This window comes from Delphinapterus leucas, chromosome X (genome assembly GCF_059928025.1).
Source record: "Delphinapterus leucas isolate spDelLeu-1000000601 "Yukka" chromosome X, BTC_Dleu_Yukka2, whole genome shotgun sequence".
Lineage (NCBI taxonomy): Eukaryota > Metazoa > Chordata > Mammalia > Artiodactyla > Monodontidae > Delphinapterus > Delphinapterus leucas.
In genome coordinates this window covers 69,082,225-69,100,878 of record NC_143150.1, presented here as the reverse complement: position 1 = coordinate 69,100,878, position 18,654 = coordinate 69,082,225, and the positions used below count along the sequence as shown (strand labels likewise).

The 18,654-nt window shown below is 36.2% G+C and overlaps 1 pseudogene across 1 annotated transcript in view; it reads left to right on the top strand.

Moving 5' to 3' along the window:
- LOC111178295 (dnaJ homolog subfamily B member 6 pseudogene) overlaps positions 1–18,654 on the top strand; it is a 133,219-nt pseudogene that overhangs the window by 41,036 nt on the left and 73,529 nt on the right. The window lies entirely within an intron of this gene.

Genomic DNA, 18,654 nt, shown 5'->3' with positions numbered 1-18,654 from the left:
TTTTTTTTGCCTTTTCTCTCTTCATAGCTTTATGAAGCAAATACCTTATTAAAAATTAAAATTGTAACATCGTTGTATTAGGTCTGTAACATACATGTATGTATTATATATAAAAAAGTAAAATAAAGAACAGGGGACTATGAGCTTATAACATTGCAAGATATTGTGAAGCAATACATTATTAACTGCAAATGGACTGTGATGTAGTAAGCTTTTACATATAGTTGGGTCTGTTTTCTGGACTTTTCTGTTCCTTTCCATTGACCTCTCTATTCAGGGGCTAGTACCACGCTCCTGATTATATAGGCTTTATAGTATATTATAATAATTTGTCAGGTTAGTTCACTCATGGAGCTCTTTTTTTTCTTCATTGTTTTCCTAGAAATTTATGTGGGTTTATTTTTCCAGTTGAACTTCAGGATCAATTTGTGTAGCTCTGTAAAACTAATTTTTGGGGATTTTGGGGGGAGGATTTTATTAAATTTATAAAATTATGTTTATAAAATTTATAAACTTATAAGTGTTGTCTTGAAGATCTTGGGACATCCTAATCCAAAAACAAGGGATGTCTTTTTATTTATTTAAGGCTCTTTTTGAATTTTTAATGTGTATTTTATAGTTACCTTCATATATATTTTAAACAGTTTTTGACCTGCTTATTCATAATATTTTATCCTTTTTGTTGCTGTTGTATTTGGGGCTTTACCATAATGCCCTCTAACACAGGGGTCAGAAAGTTTAAGGACCAAATCGAAGGTGTTTTATGCTTTTCAAGTCCTGGTCTTTCACACTACTTAACTCTGCCATTGTAGCACAGAAGTCACCTTAGACAATTAATAAATGAATGAGTGTGACTGTTTTCCAGTAAAACTTTATTTATAAAAACAGGCACCAGGACTTCTGTTTCAGAAAGTGTGACATAGATACATTTCTCCCTGTTCCTCCACTCTTAAGTACACTGTAATCCCTGGAAATAAGAGGCAACCCAAGGAGAACTCTGAAAAGTGGAAAGAGAAGCTCTGTTAATATGTTGATAAGGTATGTGGGGAGAGGAGTAGCATTTATATCCCTGTGATTAAGTCTCAGTCTTTTAGTGAGCCTGTGCCCCTTGTCTGTGACCTTACCAAGTGATTCTTCGGTTTTTCCCACTTGAGGTGAGACAGGAAGGCTAGAAAGGGCTGGATTTGGGTACTTCCCTTTTTTCTGTCAGAGGCTCAAAGGGACTGGAGTTGGGTATTTTCTTTCCTCTATGTCAAAGGCTGTAGGGAACAGAAGTTGGGATTTCCCTTACCTGAGGTCTGTTTGACTGTGATAAAATGTTTCCCTTGACAGTGTGCCTTTTTTAAGGAGAACAGAATGCTCTAAGTGTATTTGAAAATGGTCCGGTTCAGAACTGAAAGAGTAATTCAACATTTGGAAGTCAATCATGTAACTAAAAAAGAAAACATGTTATCTCAATATGTACAAAAAGAAAAGCATTTGACATAATTTAAAACCTATTCATAACAAAAAAATGCTTAGCAAATTTGGAATAGAAGGCAACCTCATTAATGTGATAAATTGAATCTCCTAAACACTGATAGTAACATCAGTATCAACCATTAAAGACTTAATGGTTTCCCCTTCTATGAACAGGAAGTAGGCAAGTATGTTAGATTTCACCATGACTGTTCAATTTTGCACTGGAAGTTCAACCCAATACCATAAGGCAATAAAAAACAATAAAGGGCATGCATTTCAGTATACTAGCTGTGAATATTTGGAAATCAAAATTTAATTAACAGTACCATTTACAGTGGCACCCCACCCCCCAAAAAATCCCATGAAATATAGGCAAATCTTGCTTTACATAGTATTGTGGGACTGTAAAAATGACTGCTACCTGAAAGCAGTATTAATTAATGGAAAAATTACTGTTGCTCCATTACCTAAAAAGTTTTTTGTCAAAACATTAAAAATTCTTACTGTCAATCACAAATGTATAGGAAATTTAAAGCATTAGTTAAGCTAACAGTTATTTACTATATTTTAATATGAAATGTTAGAAACATTTAAAATTAGAGTTTTATTTCATTATAAAAGTTATCAATAGTAGATTTAACAGTGCTTACTTTCTTCTCATATAATTTGTATATTAGGAATGAGCATCTTTTCTATAGTTTGCTGAATTGTCATTCTTCTTTCTAAATATGGATTTCCATCCAGCATTTCATCTTTCATGCTTTCAATGTCATGAAATATTTCTGAAAGTTTCTTTAATATAAAAATTTTTGCTGGTATGTCATTCCCTATTGGACATCTTCATCCTTTTCAGCACAGTCACTGTTCTCATTTGTACTGGTAAGTTACTACAGGTGCATATCTAAAGGTCAAATGATATTGTCAACATTTCCATGGTCAGCCAATTATGTTATAACTGTTTACATTAATTTCAAATTTCCCGTCAGTGTTAACACTTTTATTACTGCACTTCTATTTTTTTTCTTGGCCATTTCCTTTTTTGATTATGTATTTTCGAAGATGTCATATGGGTTCATCCCTGGAAGACAAGGAGGCAACATAACTACATTTTTGCATGTAAACTGAATACCTGATATGCAGTGACTGATCACTAGTAGACTTCAAAAGAAGTAAGTGAGGTTTCTAGTTTCACATGTAAGGAGCTTGGAGCCACTCCATCCAAAAGATAAGTAAAAAACTAAACAGACTGAAAAATCACCAGTGCTTCTTGTATCTGTAAAAGAGGAGAGGACACAGGGCAAACTATTGCCCACAAGATTGGAGAGAAGAGACAGGTGAATACAGGGAGTCATGGCTTACTGTAGTAGAGGAGCAGAAACCACTGCAGGAACCAGTGCCAGGATAGGAAAACCTGAACTGTAAGTTAAATTGCTGGAGCCTCAGTGTGGACAAGTCTGAGAGGTAAAAACTCCTTGGGAACCCAGTCATAGAGGGAACTCCACAATATTGTGAGATTTACCTCCAGGAGTACATACAGGAGAAAAATACCCTTGTACTTCTGTCAGGGGGAGAGAAAGGAGAATCATTTTGAAATAAGCCAGAGTACTCTGTTCTTAAGAAGACCTGACCTCAGAGGCAACTATTTAACCAGAGCTTAACCTGCTGGGGTATTATCATAGCCTAACTTAACCTGGGGAAGGGGAATACCCAACTCCAGCTTACTGTAGCCATCCTGTCCCACCCAAGGCAAGAAGAATAAAACTGAGAAGCTGTTGTGAAGTTACATAGTCCAGAGACATACGGTCACTGAGAGATCGAAATCTAATTATAGGACTGTAGAATGTTTCCCCTTCCCTCACGCTTCACCATCCCATTACTAAAGCCTTGTTATAGCAGTTCCTTTTACATTGTATATCGTGTCCAGCTATCAAGAAAAAATTACAAGGCATACCTAAAGGCAAAAAACCCAATTTGAAGATGCAGACCAAGGACCAGAACCAGAGCTGGCAGGTATATTGGAGTTATCAGACCTGGAATTTAAAACAACTATGATTAATATTCTAGGGGCTCTAAATGGGTGAAGTAGACAGCATGCCAGAAGAGACGGACAGTGTAAGTAGAGAGATGGAAATCCTAAGAAAGAACCAAAAGAAGTGACAAATATAAAAAACACTGTAACAGAAATGAAGAATGGTTTTGATGGGCCCCTTAGTAGACTAAACAAGGCTCAGGAAAGAATCTCTGAGCTCAAGGATATAGTAATAGAATTCTTGAAAACCAAAAGCAAAGGGAACAAAAGACTGAAGAAAAAAGTAGAATATTGAAGAACTGTGGCACAACCACGAAGCGTAACATACATGTAATGGGAATACAAGAAGAAGAAGTAAAGGAACAGAAGTTATATTTGAAGTAATAGTGACTGAAATTTTCCCCCAAATTAATGTTGGACACCACAGCACAGATCCAGGAAGCTCAGAGAACACCAAGATAAATGGGCCAAAAACTATACCTAGGAATATCATTTTAAAAAACTACAGAAAATTAAAGCTAAAAAAAAATCCTGAAAGAAGCGAGAGGACTATGTTAAGGACTCTAGTGGGTGACGTAGACAGCATGTAGGAACAGATGGGCAATGTAAGCAGAGAGATGGAAATTCTAAGAACCAAAAGAAATGTTAAATATCAAAAACACCATAAAAGAAATGAGGACACCTTTATAGAGGAATAAAAATAAGAATCACATTTGACTTCTCAGAAATGATAGCAAGAAAAGCATGGAGTGAAATATTTAAAGTGGTTAGAGAAAAAAACCTGGAAACTAGAGTTCTGTACTTTGCAAAGTTATCCTTCATAAGCGAAGAAGAAATAAAGACCTTCTCAGACAAACAAAATTTGAAGGTCCATTTTTTGCCAGTAGACCTTTCAGGAAACGTTAAAAGAAGTGCTTAGACAGGAGGAAAGTGATAAAGATTGGAAACTCGGATCTACATAAAGTATCGAAGAGCCTTGAAGAAGGAATGAGTGAAGGTGAATAAAAAACTTTTTTTCTTATTATTAATTGATCTAACAGGTAATAGTTTGTTAATAATAACACTGTATTCAATCGTGTGTACTTTTATATATCATATGCATATATGTTTGTGCTTATGTATACTTACGTATAAGTGAAATTAGTGAAAGCAATGATATAAGGTACAGGAGGGAGGAATTAGGATTATTTTGTTATTAAAAGGTACTCACACTACCGGGAAGTGATATAATGTTGTTTGAAAGCAGACCTGGATTAATTGTAAATGTATATTGCATTGTGGCAAGCACTAAAAAAAAGTTACAAAAGAAGTATTAGCTGATATGCTAATAAAGGGGAGAAAATGGAATCATATAAAATGCTCAGTTAAAACCACAAAAGGCCAAAAAAATTAAAAGACAAAAATAGGAACAGAGAAAAAGTGCAACAAATAGAAAACAGGAACAAATATGGTAGATGTTAAACCAGCTATATCAATAATCACTTTCAACATCAGTGTTCTAATTGCACAAATTTGGGTGTATTCAGAGTAGGTCAGATAACAAGAGCCAACTATATGCTTCCTAAAAGAAGTGAATTATAAAGACACAGATAAAAGTAAATGGGTGGGCTTCCCTTGTGGCACAGTGGTTGAGAGTCCACCTGCTGATGCAGGGGACATGGGTTCGTGCCACAGTCTGGGAAGATCCCACATGCCGTGGAGCGGCTGGGCCTGTGAGCCATGGCCGCTGAGCCTGCGCGTCCGGAGCCTGTGCTCCACAGCGGGAGAGGCCACAGCAGTGAGAGTCCCGTGTACCGCAAAAAAAAAAAAAAGTAAATGGGTGGAAAAGATATATCATGTTAACACTAGTGAAAAGAGAGTAGGAGTACCTCTATTAATTTCAGATGGAGGAGATTTCAAAGAAATTAAAGGTGTCAGGGATAAAGAAGGTCATCACATAATGATAAAGGGGTCAATTCTCCAAAAAGATATAACAGTCCTTCCCGTGTATACACTTACCAACAGAGCATCAAACTATTTGAGGCAAAACCTGTGCAAACTACAAAGAGAAATAGATGAAACCATCTATTAGTTAGAGACTTCAACACCTCTCTTTCAGAAATGGACAAATCCAGCAGGCAGAAAATCAGTAAGGACATAGTTGAACTCAACACCACCATCAATCAGCTGGGTCTAATGAATATCTATAGACTACTTCATTGAACAACACTAAGATTACACATTCTTCTCAAGCTGACATGGAACATTCAGCAAAATGGAAAACATTTTGGGCCATAAAACACACCTTAACAAATTTAAAAGAATAAAATCAATATATGCTCTCAGACTGCAATGGAATGAGATTACAAATCAATAATTTTCCTGATTGGAAATATCTGGAAAATCTCAAATGTGTTGAGATTAAAAACACTTCTAAATAACACATGTGTTAAAGAAGCAGTATCAAGTGAAATTTTTAAATATTTTTAATTAAATGAAAATGAAAACTCTACTTACCAAAATTTGTAGAATGTAATGAAAGCAGTGCTCAGAGAATAATTTATAGCACTGGATATGTATTTATAGAAAACAAGAAACAACTAAACTCAATCTAAGTTTCTACCTTAGGAAACTAGAAAAAAGCAAATTAATCTAAAGAAGAAAAATAACAATTAGAGCAGAAATTAATAAAACTGAAGACAAGAAATACAAAAAGTAAATGAATCCAAAAGTTGGTTTTTTCAAAAGATCCATGAAATTCATAAGCCTCTAGACAGACTAAGAAAAATAAAACAGAGGACACAAATTACTCATATCAGAAATGAAAGGTGGGACATCGCTACAGATCCTGTGGACACTGAAATGATAATAAAGGAATACTGTAAACAATTCTGTGCCCACATATTTGATAATCTAAATGAAATGGACCAATTCCTCAAAAGACACAGTTTACCAAAACTTACACAATAAAAATAGACAATCTCAGGAATTCCCTGGTGGTCCAGTGGTTGGGACTTGGTTCTCTCACTGCCAGGGGCCCAGGATCAATCCCTTGTCAGGGAACTAAGAACCTGCAAGGTGCGTGGTGCAGCCAAAAAAAGAAAAAAGATGAGTATAGAAAAAGTTACATTTAAAAAAATAGACAAGCTCCTTAGTCCTATATCTATGAAGGAAATTGAATCAATATTTAATAACCTTCCAAAACAGAAAGCACCAGGCCCAGATGGGTTCACTAGTAAATTCTGTAAGACATTTAAGGAAGGAATCATCCCAGTACTCTACAATCATTTTCAGAGGATAGAGGCAGAGAAAATGTTTCCTAACTTATTCTGTGAGGCCAACATTACCCTAATAGGAAAATCAGACAAAGGCATTACAAGAAAACTGCAGACCAGTATCTTTCATGAACATAGATAAAAGTCCTCAACAAAATATTAGCAAATCAAATACAACAATGTATAAAGAATTATGCATCATGAATAAATGGAATATATAATTGGTATGCAAGGTTGTTTCAGCATTTGAAAATTAATAGTCAGATGCCAGTCCCTGTCCCTGCTGTCCTAGGAGTGTGCACAGGCCACCAGACCTGCACACCCCATATCAAGGGGATAATGGCTAGCACACACTGAGGAAAGAGGCAGCAATCATCCAAACTAAAAGCAGCCCCTCCATTCTGGACAAGATGGCAGAGTAGAAGGACTTGTGCTCACCTCCTGTCATGAAAACACCAAAATCACGACTAACTGCTGAACAGCCATCAATAAAAAAGGCTGGAACCTATCAAAAAAATATATTTTACATCCAAAGACAAAGAAGAATCCACAATGAGATGGTAGGAGGGGCACTTTCATAATATAATCAAATCCCATACCTGCCAGGTGGGCAACCCACAAACTGGAAAATATATCAGGTTCTCCCACAGGAGTGAGAGTTCTGAGCCCTACGTCAGCTCCCCCAGCCTGAGGGTTTGACATTGGGAGGAGAAACCCCCAGAGCATTTGGCTTTGAAGGCTAGCAGGGCATGAGTGCAGGAGCTGCATAGCAGTGGGGGAAACAGACTCCACTCTTAGAGGGCGCACCCAAGGCTTCATGTGCACTGGGACTCAGCACAAAGCAGTGACTCCATAGGAACCTGGGCTAGACCTACTGGCGGGTCTTGGAAGGTCTCCTGGGGAGGCAGGTGTCGGCTGTGGCTCACTGTGGGGGCAAGGACATTGGTGGCAGAAGCCCCAGGAAATATTAATTGGTGTGAGCTCTCATGGAGGTCACCATTTTGGCACTGAGACTTGGCCCCACCCAACGGCCTGCAGGCTCCAGTGCTGGGATGCCTCAGGCCAATCAGCCAGCAGGCTGGGAACACAGCTCCACCCGTCAGCAGACAGGCTGCCTAAAGTTGTACTGAGCTCACAGCCACCTCTAAACCCACCCCTTGAAATGGCAGGTACCAGTCCCTTCCACCAGGAAGACTGCACAAGCCCCTGGACCAACTTTACCCACCTGGGTGGCAGACACCAGAAGCAAGAGGAACTATGACCCTGCAGCCTGTGGAAAGGACACCACAAACACAGAAGGTTAGGACTTCCCTGGTGGTGCAGTGGTTAAGAATCACCTGCCAAGGCAGGGGACACGGGTTTGATCCCTGGTCTGGGAAGATCCCACATGCCACAGAACAGCTAAGTCTGTGTGCCACAGCTATTGAGCCTGCACTCTAGAGCCCATGAGCCACAACTACTGAGCCCAAGGGCCACAATCACTGAAGCTGTGTGCCTAGAGCCTGTGCTCCACAGCGAGAAGCCATTGCAATGAGAAGCCCGCTCACAGTAGTGAAGAGTAGCCCCAGCTTGCCACAACTAGAGAAAACCTGCACACAGCAACGAAGACCCAATGCAGCCCCAAATAAAAATTTAAATAAATAAATTTATATAAAAACAAATGAAAAAAACCCACAGAAGGTTGGACAAAATGAGACGGTAGAGAAATGTGGTCCAGATGAAGGAACAAGATAAAAAGAACAGCTAAGTGAAGTGGAGATAGGCAATCTACCTGAAAAATAATTCATAGTAATGATAGTAAAGGTGATCCAGGATCTTGGAAAAAGAATGGAGGCACAGACCGAGAAGATGTAAGAAATGTTTAACAAAGAGAAGATTTTTGTTTTGTTTTCAAATTTGCTTTATTATTATTTTTTTAACATCTTTATTGGAATACAATTGCTTTACAATATTGTGTTAGTTTCTGCTATACAGCAAAGTGAATTAGCTGTATGTATATTTACATCCCCATATCCCCTCCCTCTAGAGCCTCCCTCCCACCCTCCCTATCGCACTCCTCTAGGTCATCACAAAGCATCGAGCTGATCTCCCGGGAGGTAGAGATATAAAGAACAAACTGTTAAACAGAGATGAACAATACAGTAGCTGAAATGAAAAAAACACTAGAAGGAATTAATGGCAGAATAAATGAGGCAGAACAGATAAGTGAGCTGGAAGACAGTGGTGGGAATCAGTGCCACAGGACAGAATAAAGAAAACGGAATGAAAAGAAATGAGGACAGTGTAAGAGACCTCTGGGACAACATTAAATGCACCAATATTCACATTGTAGGGGTCCCAGAAGGAGAAGGGAGAGAGAAAGGGCATGAGAACATATTTGAAGAGAAAATTAGTTAATGTAACCTCGTATATCAACAGGCTAAAAAAAATCACACGATCATGGCAATAGATGCAGGAAATGCATTTGACAAAATCCAGCACCCATTTGTGATTAAAAAAAAACAAAAACCTTGCAATAAACTAGGAATGCAGGGGGAACTAACTCAGCCTGATAAACATGATCTATCTACATAAAACCTACAGCTTGATACCTAATGGTGAGAAGCTAGCAGCTTTCACACCAAGATCAGATAAAAGGCAAAGATGTCCCCTGTCACCACTCCTTTTTAACATTGTACTGGATTCTAGCTAAAGCAAAGACAAGGAAATTAAAGGAATACATTTTGGATAGGAAAAAATATAACTGACTTTGGTTGGAAATGACATGTTTGTCTATGTAGAAAATATGAATTGACAAAACTAAAGCCAAAAATACCTTCCCAGAACTGAAACAATTATAGAAAGGATTCAGGATACAAGGTTTTTCAGTCACTTTCTTAGACACCAGCAACAAGCAAGTGGAATTTGAAGTTAAAAACACAGGTCTGTTTACATTCATACTCTCCAAAATGAAATTGGTATAAATCTAACAAAATATGTACAAGATCTATATGAGGAAAACTATAAAATTCTGATAATAGAAATTAACTGATTTAGTGGAGATAGTATCAGTACATGTTCATGGATAAAGAAGACTCAACATTTTCAAGATGTATGTTTTTCCCAATTTGATGAATAGCTTCAAGGTAGTCCTATAAAAATTCCAGCAAGTTATTTTGTGGATATCAACAAACTGATTATAAAGTTTATATGGAGAGACAAAATACCCTGCATTACCAACATGTTATTTGAGAAGAGCAAAGTTGAAAGATTCACACTACTCTACTTCAAGACTTATTTTAAAGCTACAGACAGTAATCAAGATAGTGTTGTATTATTCCCCCCAATAGACAAATAGATTAATGAAACAGAATAGGTAGCCCAGAAATAGACCCAAGTGAAAATTGATATATATGACAAAAGAGCATATATATGATATATATGCCAGTATGGTACTGGCACAAAAACAGAAATATAGATCAATGGAACAGGACAGAAAGCCCAGAGATAAACCCACGCACATATGGTCACTTTATCTTTGACAAAGGAAGCAAGAAGATACAATGGAGAAAAGACAGCCTCTTCAGTAAGTGTGCTGGGAAAACTGGACAGCTAAATGTAAAAGAAGGAAATTAGCACACTCTCTAACAACATACACAAAAATAAACTCAGTGTTGATTAAAGACCTAAATGTAAGGCTGAATACTATAAAACTCTTAGAGAAATATATAGCAGAACACTCTTTGACATAAGTCACAGCAACATCTTTTTTGACCCACTGCCTAGAGTAATGAAAATAAAAACAAAAATAATGGGACCTAATTAAACTTAAAAGCTTTAGCACAGCAAAGGAAACCATAAACAAAATGAAAAGACAACCCTCAGAATGGGAGAAAATATTTGCAAATGAAGTGACCCACAAGGGATTAATTTCCAAAATATACAAACAGCTCATACAGTTCAATATCAAAATAAAAAACAACAAACCCAATCATAAATGGGCAGATGATCTAAATAGACATATCTCCAAAGAAGACATACCGATGGCCACGAGACACATGAAAAGATGCTCAACATCACTAATTATTAGAGAAATGCTATCAAAATTACAATGAGGTATCACCTCACAGCAGTCAGAATGGCCATCATCAAAAAATCTACAAACAACAAGTGCTGGAGAGAGTGTGGAGAAAAGGGAACCCTCTTGCACTGTTGGTGGGGTTGTAAATTGGTACAGCCACTATGGAGAACAGTATGGAGGTTCCTTAAAAAAACTAAAAATAGAGCTGCCATTTGATCTAGCAATCGCACTCCTGGGTGTATATCTGGAGAATACCATAATTTGAAAAGATACATGCACCCAATGTTCATTGCAGCACTATTTACAATAGCCAAGACATGGAAGCAACCTAAATGTCCATTGATGGATGAATGGATAAAGGTGTGGTACATGTATACAAAATAATGCCATTTGCAGCAACATGGATGGACGTAGAGATTGTCATACTGAGTGAAGTAAGTGAAACATAGACAAGTATCATATGATATTGCTTATATGTGGAATCTGTAAAAAAGGTTACAGATGAACTCATTTACAAAACAGAAGTAGAGTCACCAATGTAGAAAACAAACTTATGGTTACCAGGGGATAAAGGGGGGAGCGATAAATTGGGAGATACACACTACTATATATAAAATAGATAACTAATTAGAACCTGCTGTATAGCACAGGGAACTCAACTCTGTACTGTGTAATTGCCTGTATGGGAAAAGAATATAAGAAAAAAAGGAGTGGATATATGCATATGTATAACTCATTCACTTTGCTGTACACCTGAAACTAACACAACATTGTATTAATAAAAATAATTTTTAAATAATAAATAATAAAAAATTTAAAAAAACAACCCAATTTAAATAAATGGGTCAAAGATGTTAATAGACCCCTCACCAAAGAAAATATACAGATCAAAATAAACATATGATAAGACTTAATGTAAAAAAAAATGCAAATTTAACCATCACTGTGATACCTCTGCACACCTATTAGAATGGCCAACTTCTGAAACACTGACCATACCATATTTTGGCAAGGATGTGGGGCAACAGTAACTCTCCTTCATCGCTGGTGGGGATTCAAAATGTTGTAGCCACTTTAGAAGACAGTTGGCAATTTCTTAAAAAGTAAACATACTCTTACCATAAAATCCAGCAGTTGTGCACTTTGACATTTACCTGAAGAGTTGAAAACTTAAGTTCACACAAAAATCTGCACATGGATGTTTATAGCAGCTTTATTCATAATTGACCAAATGTGGAAGAATTAAGATGTCTTTCAGTAGGTGAAGGAATAAATAAGCTGTGGTACATTCAGAGAATGGAATATTTAATTCTAAAATGAAATGATATATGAAGCCATGAAAAGACATGAAATGATTCCTTCATATGTGTATATTATAAAGTGAAAGAAGCCAGTCTGAAAAGGCTATATAATGTATGATTCCAACTATATGACATTGTAGAAAAGAGAATACTATGGAGAACGTGAAAGGATCAGTGGTTCTCAGAGGTTGGGGTGGGGTGGAATGAAAAGTACAGCACAAAAGATTTTTAGGGCAATGAAAATACTCTATGATATGTTAACGATGGATATATGTCACTATACATTCTATGTACCCATAGAATATACAACACTGAGAGTGAACCATAATGTAATCTGTGGATTTGGGTGATTAAGATATCTCAGCGTAGATTTGTCACTTGTAACAAATGTGCCATTCTGTTGGGGGACATTGATAATAAGGGAGGATATACATGTGGTGCAGCTTGTATATGGGAAATCTCTACTCTCTCCTAAATTTTGCTGTGATCCTGAAACAGCTCAAAAAAATAAAATCAACCATAGGGGAAGAAACAAAAAGAAGAACAGAGAACTACAAAAACAAAAAGGAAACAAGTAATAAAATGGCAATAAGTACATACCTATCAATAATTACTTTAAATATCAACAGACTAAATGCCCCAATCAAAACAGATAGGGTGGGACTTCCTTGGTGGTCCAGTGGTTAAGACTCTGTGCTTCCACTGCAGGGGATGTGGGTTTGATCCCTTGTTGGGGAACTAAGATCCCCCATGCCACGTGGCACGGAAAGGAAAGGAAACCATCAACAAAACAAAACGATGACCTACTGAGTGGGAGAAAATATTTGCAAATTATATGACCAACAAGGGGTTAGTATCCAAATTATATAAACAGCTCATACAACTCCATATCTAAAAAGCAACCCAGTTTAAAAATGGGCAGAAGACCTGAACAGACATTTTTCCAGAGAAGATCTACAGATAGTTAATAGGCAGATGAAAAGATGCTCAACATTGTTAATTATTAGACAAAGGTGAATCAAAACAACGAGATACCACCTCACATCTATCAGAATGGCTAACCTCAAAATTTCTGCAAATAACAAACGTTGGCATGGATGTAGAGAAAAGGGAATACTAGTACACTGTTGGTGGGAATGTAAATTGGTGCAGCCACTGTGGAAAACAGTATGGAGGTTCCTCAAGAAACTAAAAATAGAACCACCATATGATTCAGCAATTCCAGTCTTGGGTGTATATCCAGAGAAAATGAAAACACTAATTCAAAAAGATACATGCACCCTAGTGTTCATAACAGTACCATGTACAATAGCCAAGATATGGAAGCAACCCAAGTGTCCATCAATAGATGAATGGATAAAGAAGAGGTATATATACATGTGTGTGTGTATATTATACACACATATATGCATACACACAATGGAATATTAGCCATAAAAAAGAATGAAATTCTACCATTTGCAGCAATGTGGATGGACATTATGCTTACTGAAATAAGTCAGACTGAGAAAGACACTGTATGGAATCACTTATATGTGGAATCTAAAGATCAAAACAAATGTACATAGCAGAACAGAAACAAACTCATAGATGTCGAAAACAAACCAGTGGTTATCGGTGCGGAAATGGAAGTGAGGAGGTGCAAGGTAGGGGTATGGGATTAAGAGATATGAACTCCTATGTATAAAATATAGAAGCAACAAGACATATTGTATAACACAGTGTATATAGCCATTATTTGGTAATAACTTTTAATGGAATATAATTCATAAAAATACTGAATCACTTTGAAAATTTGAAGAGATCTATATAAATAAAGGGACTGAACAAGTAACCAAAATATAAAACCTGTCAGTAAAGACCTCTGTCATATGCCTGCACTGGTACATTCTACCAAATATTGGGTTGATAGTAATCACTCAGATTCTTTTAAAAAAAAATGGAGGGGCTTCCCTGGTGGCACAGTGGTTGAGAGTCTGCCTGCCGATGCAGGGGGCATGGGTTCGTGCCCCAGTCTGGGAAGATCCCACATGCTGCGGAGTGGCTGGGCCCATGAGCCATGGCCGCTGAGCCTGTGCGTCCAGAGCCTGTGCTCTGCAACGGGAGAGGCCACAACAGTGAGAGGCCCGCGTACTGCAAAAAAAAAAAAAGGAAAGCAGGGAATACTTAGTTATTCTCTGTGTCCACATTACTCTGACACCAAAGCCAAGTAAAACCATCACAAGAAGAGAAAATTAATTACCAGTATGTCTTAGAATATAGATTCCAAATTTTTCCAAAAAACTCTACAAGAAAGAATCCAACATCTTATTATCAGAATTATACACCACAAATAAGTAGAATTATTGCCAGTAATACAAGGATAATACATCACATTAATGTAATGAGGGAAGGAAACCAAAGGATCATCTCAATTGATACAGAGCAAGAATTTGATAAAAACCAACAAACCTTTCATGATTTCAGAAAAGAAAAAAAATGTGAATTAGGAATAGGAAATTTCTGAACATGATAAATAGCATTTATGTAAAACACATAGCTAATATCAGTGTCAAATGACTGAATGCTTTTCTGCTAAGATCATCAGCAAGACGAATGTACCTGATTTCACCATTGCTGTTATATATTGTACTGGATATTGTAGCTACAGCAACTAGGCTGGAAGAAGGAATGGAAGGCATAGTAATTGGAAAGTAAGAATTAAAACTCTTTTTATACTCCTATTATGTAGAAAATTCCAACGAATTCACAGAAAGTTTCTAGAGATAATAAGATCAGCAAAATTAAACCATCAGCACTCAAAATTATTTTTATTTCTGTAGCTAATTACAATCTGAAAAGGAAATTTTAAAATTATTTTAAAAATCCATGAACGGGGCTTCCCTGGTGGCGCAGTGGTTGAGAGTCCACCTGCCGATGCAGGGGACATGGGTTTGTGCCGCGGTTGGGGAGGATCCCGCATGCTGCGGAACAACTGGGCCCGTGAGCCATGGCTGCTGAGCCTGCACGTCCGGAGCCTTGCTCTGCAACAGAAGAGGCCACAACAGTGAGAGGCCCGCATACCACAAAAAAAAAAAAAAAAAAAAAATCCATGTACCATAGTATTCAATAGAATAAAATGCCTAGGAATAAATTTAGCCTGGAGTTGAAGTATTTGTTCAGTGAAAACTGCAAAACTTTGCTGGAATAAATTAAGGAACATGTAAATAGATGGAAAGACATCCTGTGTAAATGTATTGTAATACAGTATTCTTAAGATGTCGTACAACCCATAGTGATCAACAGATTCAGTGCAATTCCTTTCAAAATATGCATAGCCTTTTATGCAGAAATGGAAAAGCTGATCCTCAAATTCATACGTAATTGCTAAGGTTTGTGAGTAACCAAATCAGTCTTGAAAAAGAGCGAAGTCCGAAGACTTGAATTCTGATTTCAAAACTTACTGCATAGCTTCATTAATCAAAAATGATACAGTCCTGGCATAAGTATATACATATTGACCAATGAAATAGAATCGAGTTTCTAGAAATAAACCCATATACCTATACCCAGTTGCTTATTGATAGTTTTCCAAGATCATTTAGAGGAATGAGTAGTCCCTTCAACAAATGGTGCTTGACAGCTGGATTTCCACATGCAGAGGAATGAAGCTGAACCCCTACCAACAAATGGAGCTTGGACAAATGGACTCAGCAATGAAGATGTACCATATACAAAATTAACTCAATGTGCATCAACATCCCAAATGTAAGAGCTAAATCTCTGTAACTTTTAGTAGAAAACATAGGAATAAATCTTCATGACCTTGGATTTGGCAATGGAATATTAGATGTGATATCTAAAGTCTAAGTAAATAATAAATATATTAGGTGCTATCAAAAATCAACACTTTTGTGCATGATAGAACATTACCAAGGAGGAAAAAGGCAACATGCAGAAGATGAGAAAATAGAAAGCATATGCCTAATACGGGTCGAGTATCAAGGATGTGTTATGTATTAAAAACAAAAAAACAAAACTCTTACATCTCCACAAGTAGACAACCCAATTAAAGAATGGGCAAAAACTTGAAAAGACATTTCTTCAAAGAAAATGTATAAATGGACAAAAAGCACATGAAAGATGCTTCATAATATTTGACATAAGTGAGGTAAAAGCAGAGCCATGAGATAATTTCATATCCACTAATGTGTTTGTAATTTTAAAAGCATGAAAAAGTGTTGGCAAGAATATACATAAATAGAATCTTGTCCACATAGCTGGTATTTAAAATGGTTCAGCTGCTGTGGAATACAGTGCAAATGTCCACAGAGACAATGAAATTTTGGTATATGCCTACAGTGGAGTATTATTAAGCCACAGAAGTCATGAGGTACTGACAAAATGATAAATTTGGATGAACCTACAAAGCATTATGCTAAGTGAGTGAAACCAGACGCAAAAAGTCACATGTTATATGATTTTATACATATAGACATTACTTTGAGAAAGAATTTTGATTATTTGCTGCCAGGAACTAGGAATACAGGGAATGTGGAGAAACCACTTAATGACTATAGGGCTTTACTTTGTAGTGATGAAAATGTTTCCTACTAAATCATGTGAATGTGCTAAATGCCACTAATGTGTTCACTTTAAATTGTTATTTTTAAGTTATGTGAACGTCATCTCAGGAAATTATATTTTTTAACATCTGCCAATAAAGAAGCCCAGTACTAAGTGGTTTCACTGGTGAATTCTTCCAGATGTTAAGGAAGAATTAATACCACTTTTCAGCCTCTCTCCAAAAATACAATTGAGGGAACGTTTTAAAATTCATTTTATGAGATAACATTTCAATGATACCAGTGTCAGACAAACACAAAGACAAATCTATGGGTCAGTATACCTTATGAATATAAATGCCAAAAACCTTAAAGTACTAGTTAAAAATTGTGACAACATGCTAAAAGGGATTATACACCATGAGCAAAATGGAATTTTTTTCCAGAATTGCAAAGATGATTCACCATACATAGATCAATGTTACATACCATATTAATAGTAGAAAGGAAAAAAATAACACGTGATAATTCATTTCAAAGAAAGCATTAGACAAAATACATACCCGTTCATGATATACAAAGCTCTACAAACTAGGAATAGAATTGAATTTCCTCAACATGATGAAAGGCATTTATGAATACTATGTAACATAGTTAAAGGGGAAAGATGGCTGTCTCCTTATGACCAGAAATAAAACTAGGATGCCTCTTGTATTCAACTTTGTACTAGAAGTTTCAGCCAGAACAATTAGCCAAGAAAAAGAATAAAATATATCGAACTTGGAAATGAAGATGTAAAATTGTCTCTATTCTCATGATATTGTCATACATACAGAAAATCCTAAAGAATACATGCAAAAAACTATTAGATCTTATAAGAAATTCAGCAGTGTTTCAGAGTATACAGAAAAATCGGTTATATTTTTGTGTACTAGCAACGGACAATAAATAAAGGCAAATAAGCAATTCCATTTACAATATCATAAATAATAAAATATGTAGGGTACATTTATTCAAATAGATGTGAGACTTGTAAATTGAAATCTACACAACATTGCTGAAAGAAATTAAACAAATGGAAAGACATCCTGTGTTCATTTATTGGAAAGCATATTTAACATGCCATCAGCCCATAAAGCAATATACAGATTTAATGTGATCCTTATCAAAATCTCAACTGCCTTTTTTACAGAAATGGAAAAGTTGAACCTAAAATAGGTATGAAATTGCAAATAACCTGAATAGCCTAAACTATCTTGAAAACTATAAATTTGGATGATTTACACTTTTTTCAAACCATAACAAAGCAATAGTAATCTTGAACAGTATGGTATTTGTGTAAGGATAGACATATAAGCCAGTGTCATAGAAATGAGAGTTCAGAAATACAACTTATGGCTAACTGATTGTCCAGAAGATTGCCAAGACCATTCAATTATGAAAGAGTAGCGTTAGCAGATGGTCCTTTGACAAATGGAGATCAACATATAAAAGAATGTAATTGGACTTTTAACTCATAACCTTTACAGAAATTAACTCAAAATCTATCAAAAGCTAAATATACAAGCTAATATTGCAAAAATCCATAACTGAAAATGTATAGTAAAATTTTCTTGATCTTTAATTTGGCGATCAATTCTTAGATATGACACTGAAAGTAAAATCATCAAAAGAAATAATAAATTACAGTATACCTCATTGCAGTTGGTTTTATTGCACTTTGGGTACATTGTGTTTCTTACAAATTTAAAGTTTGTAGCAACCCAGCATTGAGCAAGTGTATTGATACCATTTTTCCAACAGCATTTCCTCACTTTATATCTGTGTCATATTTTGGTAATTCTTGCAATATTTCAAAAATTTTCATCATTATATTTGTTATGGTGATCTGTGATCAGTGATCTTTGATGTTACTATTGTAATTGTTTTAGAAAACCACATACCACATCCATATAAGATGGTGAGCTTAATCAATGTTGTATATGTTCTGAATGCTCCACTGACA